Here is an 18,558-nt window from a genome sequence, read left to right on the forward strand (position 1 = left end):
AAATCTAGAATTTAATCCCCGTCTATACCAAAAACCAATTGGTATCTTGGTTTAATGTTAAAGCGCAGAATCATCATAAGCGGATACCATAGGTTGAAATTGTATCTAAAAAAAAAATCCTACATTGATTCAAAGTCCTTGTAAGGCTTCTATCCTTTTCTCAATTTCCCTAAATCTGGTCTCTTCAAAAGCTTTTTTTGTTCCGTTTACTAACACTCTGAAATCACCTTTGTAGTTTAAAACGGTGCACTACAACAAACTTGAGTTTTTTCAATATATTTTTATATATGGTCACTAAAAAATATTAATAAAAACCTTAAATTTCTACGGTTATACACAACTGTTGAGTAAAGTAAAGAAATTCACATATTTATTTCCACAGTTAGTATAACTGTTAAAACATATGTTAAAAAAAATCTACAATTGGCATAACTGTTGAAATAGGTGTTAAAAAAATGAATAAATAGGCAAAAGTTATATCAATAGTCAGATAAACGTAGAAAAAAATAAATTAAATATTTTATCAATAGTTATGAAATGTTGAAAATAAAAACATGGAACTTGTATAGCTCATTCACTCTCTTTCTCTCTATATCGATCTCTCTCTCTCTCTGCATTTTGTCCATACTCTGTCAATTATGATCTTTCTCTTTTTTTAGGGTTTCTCTCTCGTTCTTTTATCTCCGAATTGAGCTTCGCTTTTCTCTTCTTCGAGTCACTTTGAATTCTAATCTCTCTCTCTCTCTCTCTCTCTCTCTCTCTCTTTGTGATTTGATTTTTATTTATTTTTAGTTTCAGGTGGATTCCACTGAAGATTTCGAGCCATTGTTCGATTACTCTAGAGTTCAGCCTCTCAATTTCGTGTCCCTCGACGGTATTTTATCACTCTCAACTCTTACCCTCTGTTTGGTTGCTAGGAAAATTTTAGGATTTTTTACCAGGACATTGAAATTCTTTATATTTTTTCTATACTGTTCAGGAGGATTAAATTGAAGCAAATCAAACCGTGATATTTGAAGTTTAAATTCTCTATTTTCAAACGAGTTTTCTAGTTTTTTGTTTTGTGTTGTTTTGTTGCTCTTGTAGATGATGATGATGATGATGATACTGCATCCCCAACTTTGTCTCCTAAATGGAGGAGGATTGCCAAACCTATTGTAAGATTTTTCTGTATGCGAATGTGTGTGTGGTTTGTGTGAAATTTGAATTTGATTAGTGAGAGTGTGTTATGGCGTAGTTTATGTGATGAATGGTGGTGTTTGTTGTTGGTTTGTCACTAAGCTTTGAGCTTTTAAGCTTTTGAATCTTTGACTTTGAGCTCTCTCTAGCTAAGGATTTGCTTTATTAATTGGTGAAGTTTCATAATTAACCGCTCAAGGACATAGCTAGTAGTGTTGGAGTTAAATAGTTGCTTGGATTAAATGTGAATAGGCTGGCTGTTTGACTGACTTTGTATTGGAGCATCTACTTGAACCCAATTCTTAAAGCCCTTGTTTGTAATTGGGTAAATGCGTTTCAGCTAGAAAGTGTTTATGTCTTGTGGAACACACAACTGGTTATTGATTTTCTTCTTTAGAGCTTGATTGGTTCATATCTATCATCAGCATGAAGATTCCCCAAAATGGGTTTCTTCCAAATTCTGGAGAAGGTTTAGATACTTGAATCCACTGCTGAATTCTCATTATTTTTTTTCTTTTTGCTATATAAATATATGTTTTCTGTTATGGATGTTTGTTTGAATTGTTATCCTTAAAATTTTGGATGATTTCAACTGATTTTGATGCACTGATGCTTCAGTGCTATTTCTATTTAAAACCTCTGATTTTGCATGAAATTCAGGTTTTTGATATATTCAATGTCTGATAGTTATGTTCTTTTTAATTTTCACTATCTAACTTAAGTAATTTTGTTTTATTCTCTATTTGGATATATAAATTGATGATATTTAAGTTGATGACTCTTTTTCTCTATCTTAATTTGTGCTAATTACGTAATTTTTTTTTTTTTTTTTTGGGGGGGGGGGGGGGGGGGGGGGGGTGGTGTCTAAAATCAATTTCTCCATGAATTAACTTCAGTGATGATACTGGCACTTGGTTTAGATGCACCTTTGAACAACTCAATGTGAATGATTATCAATTTCAGAGTTAGGGGTGGAGGATCACCTACGAAGTCTACTCCCAACATGTTCTGCAAAACACTTACTGCTTCTGATACCAGCACTCATGGAGGCTTCTCTGTTCCTCGTAGAGCTGCTGAAGACTGTTTCCCTCCCTTGTTGTGACTTTAAAGATATTATATTCTCTCCTTTTCTAAATAGATAATTTAACTGAGTCACTCTGATTAAATTGATTTTTAAAATTATTGGATTTCCTTTATTGTAGGGTTATTTTCAGCTTTAATTATCCATTGTATTTGTACAGTTTTTTTTTTTTATTGTGTTAAAAGAGTAGTTGATTGGTTGTTGTAAATTTAATTAGGAATTGCACAATTGTGTTTACATTATATTTTGAATTAGGTTATTAAATTTTGATCAATGTAAAAAGTGCATCCAAATTTATTTATTTATCTATTTTAAACAAAATACTTATTTCAACGTTTACAAACCATTGAAATTTATTTCAAGATACCCTTAATTGACGGTTGAGTACATGTAGAAAAAAGTAATAAGCATCTTTATGTGTTTATGTTTCAACGGCTTTTAATAATACTTCGACGTTTATTAACCATTGATAATAGTGTAACATTTTTTTCGACAGTTGTATAGGCCATAGAAAAAAAATTTCGACATAGTTTTTAATGGCAATTCCCGACGGTTACTTTAACCTTCAAAAATAGTATTTTCCATGGTTTTTAGTATTTTTTTTTCAATGGTTTCAACCGTTGAAAATAACCAAATTTCTTGTAGTGGTGAGAACTCTTGATTTGGATTGACTAGACCTTGTTCACCATGCTTCTAAACTTGTTTCCAATGGAGGCCTACTTCTTTATTAGTTTAGTGAAGCAACCTGATGTAGGATAGAATATTCAAATTAATTCCTATAATTTTTTATATTTGGTCTTTTTATTTATTTTTTGTTCTTTTAGATTTAGGGCATTTATTTTCTTATTTTAAGGTGCTTTTAATGTTTAAGTCAATTTGGTTCTTGTTATAGTTAGGTATTAATTAGGAGCTATTTTAGAATATATTTTCTTATCTATCAAGTTTTACAAGGCGCTTAAATAGGCCCCTAAGTTTGTACACGATTTTTAACAATTATTCAATCAATAAAATTTAGACTTTTGTCTTTTTATTTTCTAGTGGATTCCAGACTATTTTTCCTTATGAATTCAAGGAACCCTTCGTGGATTTGAAGTTTACTACCCAGAAACTAACAGTTTAGTTTTTGTCCATCAAAGAAGGCATCGTGTGTGCTTTCTTCAGACTTCCGCAACATTAGTTGGTATCAAAGCCTTGACTTACCCTATTCCAATTACTAACCAGTGAGACGAAAACCACTACCACAATAACAATGAATAACTAAGCACTCGCAAATATCTATGCTAGGATGACGTTGTTGAAGATTGGAAACAATATGGATAACTGTAGCATAGACGTAATTCACAAGCAACCTATTGGTAAGAAAATCTCATATAGGTCTTGATGATGAAAAATCAGCAGTTGAGCTCCTTGTCTCAGTAGATGGATGATCTTGTGGTTGGTCGTGTCTCCAATGTAAACTTGCGATAAAGCTTTGGAAAGAAATGGAATACACTGATGTGGTGTTTGTTAAAAACACTTTGATGCTTAAATTAGAAAGGGAGAAAGTTGTTTTGAGAGAAATTGACTTGGAGTAATTTTTGGATGAGTATTTGTGTGTACCTTTGGGTTCCATTGTTCATTTTCTTTTATAGTTGTTCCTTGCCTTAATGGATAATAAATTCCTGTATTTATGTTCAAAGGCTAGTACATTATCATTGGGAACTCTGAGATGCACAACTCACTTGTTACCGTTGCTCCGTCCATTACATTTCATCATCGATGCATGCAATAAATATGTAATGCTCGCATTGATCGTAATTAATGGGAATGACAATCCTAGGTTATTTTCTGACTCATCAAGTCTTATAAGAGAATTGCAAGTTTTAATGGTTATTATTTAAAAGAATATTTTCTTGATTGGTTACTTGATCTAGAGGATTTATTTGACTATGAGAATATTTGTTATGAGAGAAAAGTGGGACTTGCTTTGTATAAGCTTAGTAAGTATGCCTTATGTTGCTAGGAATGAGTGAAATCTGATAGAATCTGACAAGGTAAAGAAAAAATTCGTTCATGGCCAAGGATGACAAAGGTGCTTGTTATGAGATCTTGGATTGTGATGAAATTTTGTCGTATACAAAACAAGATTATTATTGACCCAGAAGCTCATACTTGAATTATTTTGAGGAGCCATATATTCCACCAATAGGGGAGGAATTGTATGTTGAAGAAAATACTTTTCTTGAAGAATATGTAGAAGTCAAAGAATAAAATATAGAGGTTTTTGAAGAAAGTAATGAAAGCCTTATTATAGAAGAAGATCCTAAAGTCAAGATTAATGTGGGGGAAATTATTGAAGATCCTAGTATTCATAAAGATCTTGAAGTCAAGATAATAGAGACCATTAAAGAAGAAATTATAGAGGAAGTTGTCAATGTTCTCAGTGAAGTCAAGTTAGATGATTTCAACGCTCAATCTCCTATTATTTTAGTGGGAGACACTGAAACAAAGTTTATTGATTTGATTGGGGTGGAAAGATTTGATTTGATTTGATTATTGACTCTTATTTGGTGAATATAGTCAATTGCATGAAGATCAAGGGACAAAAAGTTCAAGTTGCTCAATTGATGACTTTCAAGTTGGCAAAAAGACAAGGAAGATGAAGTATTCAAAGTATTTGTTCTCTTGGCATGGAAAATTTCAGATTTCAACCATCAACTCGAGGATGAGTTTATTTTTAGTGAAGGGGTCTAATGTAGGACAAAATATTCAAATTAATTTCTGTAATTTTTAATATTTGGTATTTTTATGCAATTTTTGTTATTTCAAGTTGAGGACATTTATTTCCTTGTTTTTAAGTACTTTTAATACTTTTTAGGTCAACTTAGGTTCCTGTTATGGTTAGGTATTAATTAGGAGTTATTTTAGAATATATTTTATTATCTATCAAGTTTTACAGAACTCTTAAATAGGCTCCTAAGTCTGTAAACATTTTTCATAGTTTATTATCAATAAAATTTCAGATTTTTGTTTATTATTTTCTCTGGTAGATTTTAGACCTATCATCTTATGGATTCAAAAAACCTCTCGTAGATTCGAGATTTACTACCCAGAAACTAACAATTTAGTTTCTGTCTATCAAAGAGAGTATCGTGTATGCCTTCTTTAGACTTCCGCAACATCATTGGAACCCTACTTCTTTATCAGTTTAGTGAAGCAACCCCATAGTCTTGACTTTCTCTCTCTCTCACACACATATCTTGTGTAGCAAGCACTAGAATCAGTGATCAATAGCTAAATCATTACTAGGAATTAGCCACCATGTGAAACAGTTCTTTGTATTTTTGTTCGGAGTGTCCTGTAATGGGAGGTCCATGTGAAATTTCGTTGGGCAGAGGTTTGGATCCAAATCGTGCTGGCTAATAGCCAACAAGCATATGTGTTGTGACTATAAAACATAAAATTTTCTTTTGTTCCACTAGTGTTATCTTGTGAAGTGTGAATTTTTTATTACACATTACTGGAAATGCTAAATATTATTGTAGTATTATAAAATAAATAAATAAATAAATAAAAAATCATAATATGACTGTTGTTACACCAATAAGACTATATAAGTAGTGATTTAAATTATTTTTTAATTAAAAATTAACACGTTAATTTTTAAGATTTATGTAATAACCGTTGTAATTGACTAATTGTTAAAACTTGAATAATATTGTGAGTTGATTTTCCATTTGGTCGTAAATAAAAATATATAAAATGCATATTTATTAGAATTTGGAGTGGCTAATGACTAAATTTGCTTTGTAAAACTGGTGTTACCATAGGTCAATGTAAAAAATATTGGAGAAAGGAAAATGATGATTATTATTTTTGTGTCTACCATTATTGGGAAAATACAATGTTAGCCGTGGAGTACTGTTTATTACACGCACAAGGAAAATTGTGAAGTTCGAAACCATCACAGTTTTTTTTTTTTTTTTTTTTTTTTTTTTTTTTTAAGAGTGTATATACTATGCGGGAGATCTACACTAAACATTTCCCACGTTGGTCAACAAAAAGTAACACTCGCTCTACAATTTTCTATATATAGTGAGTGTTTGGGGTGGGCTGAAAGTGGCGTTTTCAGTTCTGCATTTTCAAGCCTTTTTTTTTTTTTTTTTCCTGCGTATGAAGAGTAAAATCACATAATTTTACTGTGCAGGGGCAAAAAAAATACTGTTTATGCAATGTTCATGTACTATTCACGTACTGTTTATGGGTCTCACGACATTATTCACACATTTAAAAATTATTTTGCTACAGTGTTTTCAGTTTTCAGTTTCGGCAACAATAAGTTCAATCCAAATGAACCCATAATATAACTTAGTATTATTCTTCCCAGAGCAAGTTTCTATAACCATTCATAAAAGGCTGGAGAAGGAAAATGATGATGATAGGGGATACATGGGCTCAACTAGGCTCGTTGATTGCGAGCATCATGTTTCTTTGGGCCATGTTTGACCAATATTTCCCTAAACATCTTCGTGACTATATCCCAAGTTATTCTCGCAAATTGGTTCGTTTCATGTCCCCCAATATCCAAATCACTTTCCATGAATTTTCTGGAGAGCATTTCAATCGCAGTGAAGCCTATGCTACCATTGAAACTTACCTCAGTGAAAGGACCTCCAGGGAAGCTAAAAAACTTAAAGCAGAAGTTGTCAAAGACAGTAGTCAATCGGTACTACTGAGCATGGATGAGAATGAAGAGGTTACAGATGAATTTGAAGGGGTCAAGCTTCGGTGGGTTTCAAAGAAAACAACCCCAAGAACACAATCATTTTCTCGGTACGCAGAGTCGGAGGAGGAGGTATTACAAGCTCACTTTCCATAAGTCTCACCGTGACTTTGTCACTGGGACTTACATTCGCCATGTCTTCAAGAAGGAAAGGCAATAACAATGAGAAATTGACAAAGAAAGCTGTATACTAACAATCCCACCCAGAATTGGGGCGGGTACAAATCAGAAAAATGGAGTCATGTAGCTTTTGAGCACCCATCAACCGTTGATACTTTGGCCATGGATTCAAAGAAAAAGGAAGAAATAATGAATGACCTTACTAAGTTCAGCCAGGGAAATGAGTATTAGAAGAAGATTGGCAAAGCCTGGAGGCGTGGCTATCTTCTTTATGGTCCCCCAGGAACTGGTAAGTCTAGCATGATTGCTGCCATGGCTAACCTCTTAAATTATGATATCTATGATCTTGAATTGACTACAGTTAAGGACAACACGCAGTTGAGGAAGCTTTTGATTGAAACGACAAGTAAGTCTCTCATAGTGATTGAAGACATTGATTGCTCTGTTCAACTTACGGGTCAAAGAAAGAAGAAAAATGAATGTTAATGTGTATAGTGTTGTGAGCTTTAGACCCAACTAGATTACTTGTATAGCACACATTCTTGTAATACACTCTTACTTGTCCTGCACTCATATGCCTCCTATATAAAGGCACTTATGTATATTCTTTCATTTGAGAAATACAATACTATTGCATTTAGTATTTCTAACATGGTATCAGAGGCACTGCTCTAATTTTCTTGTGTCTTGCAGTCTTGTTTTGTCGGTATTTTCCGCTGCCTCAACTTCTGTGGTCAGTAAACCCTTTCAATGCCCTCTCCCGATTGCCCCGTCGCCGTCAGAGGTCCTCAGGGTTGAATCTTTGCCACCAGAGGCTCCTCCTCCACCGCGAAAACCACTGCCATCATCGGATCTGTCACCTCTTACCTCCAATTAGGACATAAGACCCATCACTGTGCAGCTTTTCAATCCCTCTACACATCGCCGCCAATAAGAACCTCATCTGACCATCCATGCACTGCCACGCGCTAGTCAAAGTTAAGGCCAAATTTTCCACACGCTTCACATGCCACCAGGGTTGCTCCGATCTTGTTGTCTCCGCCACCATCGGACTCATCTTTCTCCAATCTACATTTTTGGAAAAGAATTGGCTTCATTGGGTAGCTCATGCGCTTCCACGCACCGTTGGTATACGCTGCACAGTTTTCACGCGCTGTCTATGCTGTCTCATACGCCACACGATCGGAGCAATTTGAGATGAAAGATCTTGGACATCTCAACTACTTCTTGGGTCTTGAAATCACTCATTCTACAGATGGATTTTATATTACTCAAGCCAAGTATGCCTCTGAACTCTTGTCTCGAGCTGGACTCATTGATAGCAAGACTGTTGACATTCCAATTGAGCTTAATGTGCATCTGACTCCCTCAAGGGGGAAACCATTGTCTAATCCCTCTCTTTACAGACGCTTGGTTGGTAGCCTAGTTTATCTCACTATCACTCGTCCAAACATTTCCTATGTTGTTTACCAAGTGAGCCAGTGTCTGTCTGGTCCATGATCGACTCACTATGCTGCTGTTCTGCGTATTTTTCGATACCCAAATGGCACTCTCTTTCATGGTCTTTTCTACTCTGCTCAATCTCCTCTTATTCTCCATGCATTTTCTGATGCTGATTGGGCAGAAGATCCCACTGATCACAGGTCCACCACTGGTTATTGCTTTCTTATTGATTCTTCTCTGATTTCTTAGCGAAGTAAAAAACAAACTCATGTGGCCCGCTCCAATATTGAAGCAGAATATTGTGCCCTTGCTAATACCACATCTGAGCTTTTTTGGCTACAATGGCTTCTCAAAGACTTAGATGTGTCTACATCCTTTGTTACTCCTCTTTATTGTGACAACTAGAATGCCATTCATATTACTCATAATGATGTCTTCTAATAATGCCTTAAAATGTATATTTGTTATATATTTATGTGGGCGTTATCTCCTTATTACTATGCTTAATTTGTATAATTAAGCCATGATTTGCATCAGTCCCTATTATTTATCTTTACATAATTTCTTGAATAAGATGTTATTCCCTAGCAATCCACAAAGCACCCATGTCTACTAAAAGTGAAAAATTAAAACTAAAATACAAGCCACTTTCGTTGGCTACACGACTGCACTTCCCATGTGCAGCAAGTCTTTGAACCCCTAGGTCACCCTAGTGGATAAGTTTACTCTCGTGAGGGTTTGCAGTGACTCTACCCACAAAAGTCAAAGGTTTCTTGAAAATTCCTACAGCAAATGTTAGTTTGCTTTATCATTATATCATACAAATGAACTTTCAATTTTGAGTTAGGATACTATTCATCATATTAAAAAGCTTTCACTAGCTTCACTTTTGAAGTGTGTGTGTGCATAGCCCATCCAATCAAACCGGCTTTTCCAAACATGCATAGACCAAGAATAATCTAAATTAGAGCCTGTACTCCAAAACCTCTCTTAAGTCATCAACACTCTGAAAGAATACACATAGAAGTAATGGTTTCTCTCTTCAAATCACATGTGAACAAAAAGGAAAGAAGAAGTTTTAAGAATATCACATGTGTATACAAAAACAACCGTTAAAACAATGGAAAAAGATCTCTTGGAAAGGATGTTGAATTCTTGGAAGAATGAGGTTAATACCATTCTCATCCATAGTTTTTATCCCAAACACATACCAACCATGCACCTTTAGGATCAAGTAGGACTTTAAGCTCAATGGTAGTATAATCTTATGGCTATGTAAAGGCAAACTGCTCTCTTTGAAATATGAGGCATATGAATCAAATGCAAAAAATTCAAGCCAGACCTAACTCATAGCAGTAACAACGAACTTGAATCAAAACAACCTTTACTCAACCATATAACCCTTCTGAAATACATGAAAGATGTGTAAGACACCAATGATTTATTGATTGATTATGTATGTCTCCTCTTTCTTTTTCTTTTTCTCTATTTTTTTTCTTCTTCTTTTTGATTTTGATTTTTTTTTTTTTTTTTGGGAAGAAAAGAGAGACAATGGTGGTATCTAAACACATCAATTGCTCAAAATTTGAACCCCCATGAGAATACCCATAAATAAAAATGTTTTGTAGTATTGTAGAAGTATTTCTCATAGCTCAAATGATAGTGACAATGGTTAATGTAAAGGTAGGCTGAATATTTGTTTAGCTGGTGACAAAAAATTGGTGGTCTTAGGCTCTCATCTCCTAAAATTCCGCATAAACCAGCATGCCTAAGGACAAAAATAAGTAGGATCATGGTATATCTTCCCATAATGTTTCCAATAGTCAACCAAAAAATATTGAGATCTTTTACAAAAAGTGAAGCATATGAGAGAAATTTAAGAGTTCAAATAAAGATATACTCTCACAAAGAAAAGTAAGGCTCAAGAACTCTCCATATGAGTTGAGTTTCAGTTTATATCTAGCTTGTTCATGATCCATGCATGTCCAACATCCAACCGTCCGCTAACCTAGCTATTGTGCTCAAAAGTTTCCAATTGTGCTCTTCATGAAAGAGTCTTAATATAGCAAATAGTATAACCAACTCAGCATTATTCATTCCATCACATGATATAAAAATAAAGCTTATAACTCTTCTACATTCAAATTCAAGATTTTATTTTTTTATTTTTTTTTTTTATTTTTTTTTTTGGGAAAAGAGAGAAAGAAAAATCATGCAAGGTGTAGCAAAAATTTTAAACCTCTCCCCCCAACTAAAATATTGTGTTGTCCTCAATGTATCAAAGCCAAAATAAATTTAAGTACAAAGGGAAGAAGTTACCTTAAGCATTTATTTATTTATTTTTTTTAAATTTTGTTCACACCTGCAAATGTTAGATCACAAATAATAATAATAATAATAATAATAATAATAATAATAATAATAATAATAATAATAACAAAACAAAAACAAAAAAAAAAAAAAAAAAAAAAAAAAAACCAAATAAACAAAAAGAAAAGAAAATTAAAACAAATATAGTACAACTTCATAAGGCTCTTTCAGAGTTCAAGTAGCATCCCAATAGGAAGGGATCTCCAGTGACATAGTCTCCTCCTCAAGTATAACTCTCCCTAAGAATGGTTTTAACCTTTGTCCATTTATTTTCAAAATCCTACCATCTCTAGGTTCCTTAACTACTATAGCTCCATGGTTAAACACTTCCCTTACAATGAAAGGGCCATCCCACCTAGGTTTTAACTTACTTGGGCCTAAATATGCATATTTAAGACCACCGGGCAGCAGCTTAAGCTCCAATTGTGGTGCCTCTTCACTTGAATGCACGAGCTTTTTTTCATTTTCTAGTAGCTCCTCAAAGCAAGGATTCCATCCTTTATTAATTGCCATCATCTATTGTTCTTCCAAAACCTGTGAGGAATCCAACAAAGAAAAATTTTCAAATACATGAATATCACATTTTAAATCATAAGAACCAACAAAATTATTAAGAAGAGTTTCAAGAGGATCAGAAAAAAAAATTCTTATTAAACTCTTCTTGAACTACCGCCCCAATGAGATTCACATAAGCATAGTCATCATCCTCATGTGGTTGTTTAGCCACATGAAATATGTTTAGCTCCAAAGCTATGGAACTAAAAGTGAATTGCATCCTTCCATTCTTGCAATTAATTAAAGCATTAGCTGTGGCAAGAAAAGGTCTACCCAAAATAATAGGGCTATGAACACCAGGATGTAAAACGGGTTGGTAATCTAGAACAATAAAATCAACAGGATAATAAAATTGTTCAATTTTCACCAACACATCCTCAACAATCCCTCTCGATTCCCTTACAGAGTGATCAGCCAATTATAAAGTTATTGAAGTAGGTTTCAACTCACCAAGTTCAAGTTTTTGATATACACTGAAAATGATCAAATTAACACTTGCCCAAAGATCTAGCAATGCATGCTCCATGATGTAATCTCCAATAGTACAAGAGATTGTTGGACAACCTGGATCCTTATACTTTGGTGGGGTCTTATTTTGGATAACTACACTTACCTGTTATGTTAGGAATGCGGTCTTCTTCACATAATGCTTTCTCTTGATGGTGCATAGGTCCTTAATTACCTTGGCATATGTAGGCCCTTGCTTGATAACATGCAATAATGGCAAATTTATCTTGACTTGATGCAAATGCTCTAATATCTCAGATGTGGTGTCCAATTTCTTAGGTAATTTTAAGGCTTGTGGAAATAGTGGAGGGATTGGGCATTTTTCAATTTCACCAAATCCATGTGACTCAGTTTCATCCTTCTCTTTTTCAACTGGGGTCTCCTTAGATTTCTTAGTTACTAAAGGAGAACTTTTATCAATCTCTTTACCACTCCTCAAAATGGTCATAGCTTTTACTTTCTCATGTTTAACCTTAGAGCCAATTTTTAGATTTTGATTGATGAGATTGGGTTGAGTTTGGGAAGGAAGCTTCCCTCTCTCTATCCCACTCAATGAATTTGTAAGCCTAGTTATATGACTCTTGGTCTCTCTTACCTCTTCATCTAGCCTAGTGAGCATGGATTCAAACTTTTGATTTTCCTCACTTTGCCTTTGAATGAAAGTACTAAGTGCATCCTCCAAGGAAGGTCTAGATGATGATGATGATGATGCATGTGGTGAATTAAAATTCCTTGGAGTAGGAGGATTCAACACATTGTCACTTTTATAACTCAAATACGGATGGTTTCGCATATTTGGGTTATGATTGTTAGAATATGAAGAATTATTTGGCCAGTATGAATTAAATGCATGTACTTGTTCTTTTGGCACATTCAAGAATGAAGAAAGTAATGCACATTCATTTGTAGCATGGTTTATCTCATGACAAATTTTACACACCTCCATTGGGTCCTCTCTAAAGGTAGCACTAACATACTTACTTGCTTTCATTTTGAGTGCCTCAATTTCTTTAGTTAACATGCTGGTTTTTGCACTTATGTAGTCATGTTATCATCTTCCCTCAACTTGAAAACACTTCCACTAGAAGTGGTAGTGTTAGTTCTAGTCCTATCAGTGGAGTCCATAGGGCTAGGTCCAGTCCATGTGTTAGAGTTTTCAGCTATCTCATCAAGATAATCCATTGCATCTTCAGGTTCTTTTTGTAAAAAGAACCCTCCGCATGAGAGTTGAACAAACTATCGGTCCCTAGGTGTAAGTCCTTTATAAAAATAGCTAACCAACCTCCAATCTTCATACCCCTGAGTTGGGCAGAAATTGAAAAGATCTTTGTACCTTTCCCAAGCTTGGTATAAGGTCTCATTTTCTCCTTAGACAAAACTAGCTATCCTTCTTTTTACTTGCTGGACTTTGTGGGGAGGAAAATATTTCTTAAAAAACTCTTGGGCCATCTTCCCCCAACTACCTATAGACCTAGGTTTCAAGGTGTAAAGCCAACTTCTTGCCTTATCCTTAAGAGAAAAAGGAAAGAAACGTAACTTAGTAGTCTCAATAACATTTTGTGCATAGAAACTACTAATTACCTCTTCAAAAGCTTTAACATGGACATAATGATTTTCATTTTCTTGTCCCCTAAAGTCAAGAAGTATTGCTAATAAACCTTGTTTCATTTTTACATGTGGTGCATTAGGAGGAAACATGATGCATGAAGGAACAGAATTTTGTGTGGGATGCAATAGTTCATACATAGTTCTTCTATTCTCCTCATGATTATTATGTGTTTCATCACCCATGATTGATGAAGAAGGTGAAGGTGAAGGTGTGCCAAAAAGATTACCAAAGTAATTTTCAAAAATTTCTAATTTGCCTCTCTCGTTTCTAACCCAAATGCTCATGCAACAATGAACCCATAATCAAAAAAAAAAAAAAAATAAATAAATAAATTAAATTAAATTAAAAATAAACAGAAAAATAAAAACAAGATAAGGGAAAAAATGGAACGAAGTTACCAATAGAAGAGTTTCCACCAGCTATGCTTTGCTCCAAAAAATTGCCTCTAAACACGCAGCAGCTCCCTGGCAATGGCACCAAAATTGCTTACTCACTCCCAAATGCAAGAGATCGTAGCAATATAATTCTCGGAGTAACGAGGTTGAAGCACAAGGAGTGGGGTAAATTCAAAGACAATATAATTGAACAATAATTTGGGTGAAGAAGAAAAATACTTTTGCTTGGTGATTGTTAACAAGAATAATAATAAAAATTTATTCAAATCAATAATGTAAATATTAGGGCATCGAGGTGGTTCCCTATATCGATATGAAATTCTTTGTGATCTAAGAAAATATATATTTCATAATTGATTGTTCTTATAAAATTAAACACTTATGATTCGGTTGAACTGAGACAATTCAAGAACGCATGATAACCTTGATTGATAATGCGGATAGAAAAGTTTTCAGAAAAACCCATTCTCTTAAAACCTGATTTCTATTTGAAACTATTAGAAATTCATCTAAACAATAAGAAAAACATGATTGAACTTATTGAAATCATGGAAGAACTAATACATCAAAAGAAATCTAATTGAACAATCAAATGTGTCATTGATAAAATCCTAGAAAGAATCGCATTAAATATTCATACCATATAGAAGAAACATAACCCCTAGCCCTAGCAAAGAGTTTAGGCTGCCATTAGAGAAAGGAAAATACAAGGTTTTCTCTCCAAAATTTGTTCTACACAGCCTTCCTTCCAAAACCCTAATGTAAAAAGTGTCGAAAGAAAATAAAACATTTAGTATTTTAATTTCCATCCAAGTTTACGGCCATAACTTGTGAGTTAATTTCGGCCTTCAAATTTTGAGAATTTCGAAAAACTCAAACTAGAAAGTTGTAGATATTTAAGTCACGGTTCCAACCCATCTAGTCTTGTATCAATTGGATTTTTGAGGAGAGAGATACACCCAAAATACTGATCAGTGCTCAAATCAGATTTTTCATTTTCAGATTCTGCCTCTTTGATTTCTTTCTTTATTTGAAGCTTCCAATCATGGTAGACGATCCAAGAACTCCAGCTGCATCTCCTTAGACATTTAAGCATAGTCCTTTAGCTCCACTTTAATTCTAGTTTGGCCTCCATTCTCTCACAAATTCTTGTAAACTCATCTTTACGTAATTTCTTGAATAAGATGCTATTCATTGTATGTAATTTTCTACTTTCAGGATATCATGTGAGAAAGATAAGTTTACAGGAATTTGTAAGAGAATGGAGGCCAAACTAGAATTAAAGTGGAGCTAAAGGACCATGCTTAAATGTCTAAGGAGGTGCAGCTGGAGTGCTTGGATCGTCTACCATGATTGGAAGCTTCAAATAAATAAAGAAATCAAAGAGGCAGAATCTGAAAAGGAAAAATCTGATTTGAGCACTGATCAGTATTTTGGGTGTATCTCTCTCCTCAAAAATCCAATTGACACAAGGCTAGATGGATTGGAACCGTGACTTAAATATCTACAAATTTCCAGTTTTGAGTTTTTTGAAATTCTCAAATTTTGAAGGCTGAATTTAACTCACATGTTACTGCTGTAAACCTGGAAGGAAATTAAAATATTAAATGTTTTATTTTCTTTGGAAACTTTTTACATTAGGGTTTTGGAAGGGAGGCTGTGTAGAACGAATTTTGGAGAGAAAACTTGTATTTTCCTTTATCTTTTATACGGTATGAATATTTAATGTGATTCTTTATAGGATTTTATCAACGACATATTTGATTGTTCAATTAGATTTCTTTTGATGTATTAGTTCTTCCATGCGTTCAATAAGTTCAATCATGTTTTTCTTATTATTTAGATGAATTTCTAATAGTTTCAAATAGAAATCAGGTTATAAAAGTGAATGGGTTTTTTCTGAAAACTTTTCTAACCGCATTATCAATCGAGATTATCATGTGTTCTTGAATTGTCTCAGTTTAGCCGAATCATAAGTGTTTAATTGTATAAGAACAATCAATTATGAAATATATATTTTCTTAGATCACAAAGAATTTCATATCAATATAGGGAAACACCCGATGCCCTAGTATTTACATTATTGATTTGAATCAATTTTTATTATTATTCTTGTTAACAATCACCAAGCAAAAGTATTTTTCTTCTTCACCCAAATTATTGTTTAATTATATTGTCTTTGAATTTACCCCGCTCCTTGTGGTTCGACCTTAGTACTCCGAGAATTATATTGTTACAATCTCCTGCACTTGGGAGTGATCAAGCATCTTCCATGAACGGACTAAACACATCGAGATCGATTGTCATTTTATCCATTATCATCTTGTCCATGGTGCTCTCAAGCTGATCTCAGTCTCCTCTAAAGATCAACTTGCAAATATCTTCACCAAGTCACATCCTAAAGGACGCCTTCATACTTTGGTTGACAACCTCAAGTTGGTCTCACAACCACCTTGAATTTGAGGGGGGCTGTTAATGTGTATAGTGTTGTGGGCTTTAGGCCCAACTAGATTAGTTGTATAGCACACATTCTTGTACTGCACTCTTACTTATACTGCACTCTTATGCCTTCTATATAAAAACACTCATGTAGATTCTTTCATTTGAGAAATACAATATCGTTGCATTCAATATTTCTAACAAGGAAAAAGTGAAGGATGAAGAAAATAAAGATCCTATTAGTAAAATGGCCAAAGAAGAAGAAGAAGAAGAAGAAGTAGAAAGCAATAGTAAGCTCACTCTCTCTGGTTTGTTGAATTTTATAGATCGGATTTGGTTGGCTACTGGGGGAGAGAGGATCATTGTCTTCACCACTAATTATGTGGAAAAGCTTGATCCAGCTCTCATTAGGAGGGGACATAGGGACAAGCACATAGAATTGTCCTATTGTTCCTTTGAAGCATTCAAGGTTCTTGCTAGGAATTATTTGGATGTTCATTCACATGAGTTGTTTGCGACAATTGACCGTTTGTTGGAAGAAACCAATATGACTCCTGCTGATGTTGTTCAGAATTTATTGCCCAAGTCTCTAATTGAAGATGCTGAGATATGTTTGAAGAGCTTGATTGAAGCTCTTGAGACAGTCAAGCCGGAAGCAAGAATAAAGGCTGAGGAAGAAGGAAGGCTAAAGATGGTGAAAGAAAAGCAAGAAGCTGCTCAAGAAGATGTGAAAGTTGATGAATCTTCACCTAAAGTGAAAGAGAGTTGTATGGAAGTTGTGAAACATTGAATTAGTGTTTTGGGTATGTAATTTGGAAGTAGTTAATTGAAGTGGCAGTCATTCATTAGTAGCCTAAAAAGTCTTTTTAGTACTATTGGTCTTGACCACATCACTTTTTAAGGTGATGCTTTCAACACCAATAATATAGTAAATTTAACTATTTAATCACATAATTCTAATGCCCCTTTATGTGTGAGCTCAAACTCCCTTTTAATAGGTAAAATTCAACATGTGAGATTTTAAATAGAAAGTAGTGTAAAAAAGACAATAATCGAACTTAAGACATCTTGTCCTAATTATATCATATATTAAATTACCAATTATTCCAAAAGTTTAAACTATTAAAATATGGTAATTTAATTATTTAATCACATACTTTTACTGGTTGCTAATATTAACCTCCGTGCTTCTTGGCTGCTTATTAGTTCTTGGCTCCTTATTAGTTCTTGGCTCCTTATTGGTTCTACCAATCATGTAACTAAGTCCTGGGGCCTTCTCAATATCTGGTCTTTCAGCCCATGTTCTTAAACTAGAGAAAGCAGAAAGACGACCGAACCCTAGATCATTTTCCTCCTCTTAGGTGATCCTAATTTTTTTTTAAATAAAAAAAAGGACTCGCGGGTGTGTTTAAACTCTGTTTACACATGGTGTGTGACTATTGGAACGTTAGATGGGGTGTACCACTACTCAAAAAACCCATAATCTAGGACTCGCATAAGTTTTATATGTTGTTTGCGTCTTTTATTTATGTGTTTATCTTGAGTTTTTTTTTAATAATTATTTTATTTGGACTTGAATGTTAGAATTTTTATTAATATTTAGTTGCAAACCTATGCAATGCATGATATAGGATAGTTACAATTTTTTTTGTGTCGGTATATATATATATATATATATATATATTTGTTTATAAAAAGTTTGGAGCTTCTTTAAACTACTCAATAGAGTCATCAACATAAAGAGTTTACTTCATGTGGCCTAATTTTGTCATATTAACTATTTTGAGTGCTTGTATGAATATATATATATATAATTATTCTTGTTAGAGGGTGGAGAGGACAATAAATTTATTATATAAAGGAATTTCTATCATGGTATGTTGAATAACTTATACATTGCAATATGAGCTTCACATGTATCAATAGAAAAAAACTTTCATGTGGTGAATCATTTAAAAGCATAAGAGAATCGTAGTGGTCTTCAAATTCAAATTATATCATATCAAAACACTAAAATTATGTAATTCACTCAAAACCTAAAATATTAATATTAGCTAAAGGGAAAAAAGAACATAAAGAAAGATATTATCACAAATTA

The 18,558-nt window shown here is 33.8% G+C and overlaps 1 long non-coding RNA gene and 1 pseudogene across 2 annotated transcripts; both read left to right on the plus strand.

The window, feature by feature from the left end:
- Window positions 1-569: 569 nt before the first annotated feature.
- On the plus strand, window positions 570-2,375 carry LOC115976787. 2 transcript variants are annotated; one of them, XR_004088385.1, is made up of 3 exons: window positions 570-874; window positions 1,087-1,157; window positions 2,076-2,375. It is a non-coding gene; the product is annotated as an uncharacterized LOC115976787 (long non-coding RNA). The 2 variants fall into 2 exon arrangements; XR_004088386.1 differs by having other exon boundaries at window positions 2,143-2,375.
- Window positions 2,376-6,668: 4,293 nt separating this feature from the next.
- On the plus strand, window positions 6,669-17,250 carry LOC115971802 (annotated as a pseudogene).
- The last annotated feature ends 1,308 nt before the right edge of the window (window positions 17,251-18,558 follow it).

The sequence above is a fragment of the Quercus lobata genome, chromosome 2, assembly GCF_001633185.2.
Source record: "Quercus lobata isolate SW786 chromosome 2, ValleyOak3.0 Primary Assembly, whole genome shotgun sequence".
Taxonomy (NCBI): domain Eukaryota; kingdom Viridiplantae; phylum Streptophyta; class Magnoliopsida; order Fagales; family Fagaceae; genus Quercus; species Quercus lobata.